We start from the raw sequence: 2,500 nt of genomic DNA, 5'->3' as shown, positions 1-2,500 counted from the left end.
TTTGAAGAGAGAGAGAGAGAGAGAGAGAGAGAGAGAGAGAGAGAGAGAGAGAGAGAGAGAGAGAGAGAGAGTTGATGGAAAGCTAATGGCACACTTTCACGCAACTCTTTTTCACATTATTTTCTCCTTTCCTTCATCACCTCTCCTTCATTACCTTCCTTCCTTCACTTTCGTTTCTCCTTTACTTCCATATTCTATTGTTTCTCTCTCTTGTTCCTTCATTTCTCATATTAACATTTTTCTTTCCACTCTCTTCCTTCACCTCTCCTTTTCCCTTTCATCTTGTCTTCATACCTGCTGCATACCTGTTCGTGGTCCTAATTACCTTTTATCATGTCTTCGACGCACCTGAGTTCTCTAACCTGTTCGAACTCTGCTATTTTTGGCTAACCTTTCAACTCCTCTGCTCACCTTGGCTATCACGGCTTCTTCTACACCTTATATTAAAACTGCCTTTTTTTGTTTTCTTCCTCCATGTCTTCTATATTATTCACTCTCCACTTTGTCTCTACTTTTTTATATTTTCTTTATTTTTTTCTTTTAATCAAGGGTAAAGTACGAAGAGGAAGTGGGTTAGTGGTGAAGGTACAGGTGGGGAATAGGAAAGACAGTAGGCGTATGCAGTTGTATGGTGTAGGTTCGTTCGTTGTTCTGATGCAGTTATTACTTTTTCATCTCTCTGTTTGACGTTTTCCTTTCTTCACATCTTCTTCATTGCTGTTTTATGCATCTTTCTCACTTCTTTTCGTTATATTTTTTCTCATGTTTTTTTTCGTTTTTTGGGGGGTATATATATATTTTTTATTTTCTATTGTTTTTTCTGTTTTTTTGTGCTTGGGTTTTTTGTCTTTCCGTGTATTTATTTTCTGTTTTCTCGCTTTTGTTTGTTTATTATGCTTGTTAATGTTTATATTATGTTTTTCTTTTCTTTTTCATTCATAATTTCTTCATTCTAACCACCATCACCACCACTACGCAAACAACCTCTTCATCTCCACCTTCATCTCCACCACTACCACCACAACATGCACCCACGCAACCTCAAGCACCACTACATCACCAACAACACCATCACCACCACGACCCACTACAGCCCTTCCCATTACCCCCAAGTATAATCTACCCTCCCTGTTTACTCGACCCGCACCACTAACTCTACTCTAAGAACCATCTGATGGCGGCCCGGGACCATCTGGTGGGTGCGTGTGTGCATGGAGATGGTTTTGGAGCTTGCAGAGGTGAAGGGGGGAGGGGGGAGAGGGGTCAGGGGGTAGAGAGAGGGTAGGACAGTACAGAGAGGAGGAAAGAAGGGGAAAGAGAAAACAAAAGGTAAGGTTCGGGGATTGGAGGATGAAGAGGGGATAAAGTAGATAGGGGAAAGGACAAAAGAGGAGGATAGAAAAGACAAAGAGGAAGGTAGGAAGAGAGAGCGGAGTTTAAGAAAGAAGGAGGGAAGAAATATGGGAATGATGGAGTTAGGGGAAGCGAAGAAAGGGAGAGGAGAGAGAAAGGGAAGACAGAGCGAGAGAGAGAGATTGAAAAGAAAAATGGAAAGAGGAAACGGGGAAGGGAAAACGGGAGTATAAGCAGGATGGAAAGGGGGAGTCAGGAGATGAAAAGGAGAGGAAGAGAGGATAGGATAAGAGAGAGAGAGAGAGAGAGAGGATGGAAAAAAAAGGTAATGCTAAGAAATGGAGGAGGATAGGTGGTGGAAGAAGAGATGAATTGAAAAGAAAAAAAATAGAAAAGACAAAAATGAAGGTTGGGAGAGGAAGGAGACTGAGAGAGAATGAGAGGAGGAATATTTGGGTAAGGGGAGAATGGATGAAAAAGGAAAAAAAGAGAAAAAAGCATAACTGAGAGGAGAGATAAAGGGAAAAATAGGAAGAGGGAGGAATTAAAAAAAAAGAACGTAGGTAGGAAGGAAGCAAGGAAGGGAAAAATAAATATAAGCAGAAACACGGAAAAAAAGAGGGCAGAAAGAGGCAATAAAAGAAGAGGATTGGCGTATGAAGAAAAGAGAGAGAAGGGTGGGAAGAGAAAGGAAGGAAGGAAGGAAGGAAGGAAAAATGGCAGATGAACAAAAGAATTCTAAACCTGAATAAGAAAACAGACAACGGTAGAGAGCTGAGGAGCTGAAAGGGGCTGAATAAATGAGTGAATTGGCGAGTAAGTGAAGGAAAAAAAAGAAAAAGGGACTATAGGAGAAACTGGAGATAAGCACAAAAAATATATAACAAAGGAACTGAAATGGAAAAGACGGAAACGAATTAAACGAGAAAACAAAGGAGGAAGATAATGGAATGGGAGAAGAGACAGAGACAAAGAAAAGAAGATAACCCCCCCAAAAAAAAGGGCGAGTCCCAGGTTGAGGAAGGAAAAAAGGGAATCGTAGAGGTCAAGTTAGATCATGTTAGGTCAAGCCTCGTCTCGCCCGCAGGTGTAGGAATTCTCGCTACTAAAGGCTTCTGGTCATAAAGTATTAAAAGTTTCTAAAAGG

Source organism: Eriocheir sinensis, chromosome 46 (genome assembly GCF_024679095.1).
Source record: "Eriocheir sinensis breed Jianghai 21 chromosome 46, ASM2467909v1, whole genome shotgun sequence".
NCBI lineage: Eukaryota > Metazoa > Arthropoda > Malacostraca > Decapoda > Varunidae > Eriocheir > Eriocheir sinensis.
The sequence above is the reverse complement of the archived record's forward strand: the minus strand, read 5'-3'. Positions refer to the sequence as shown.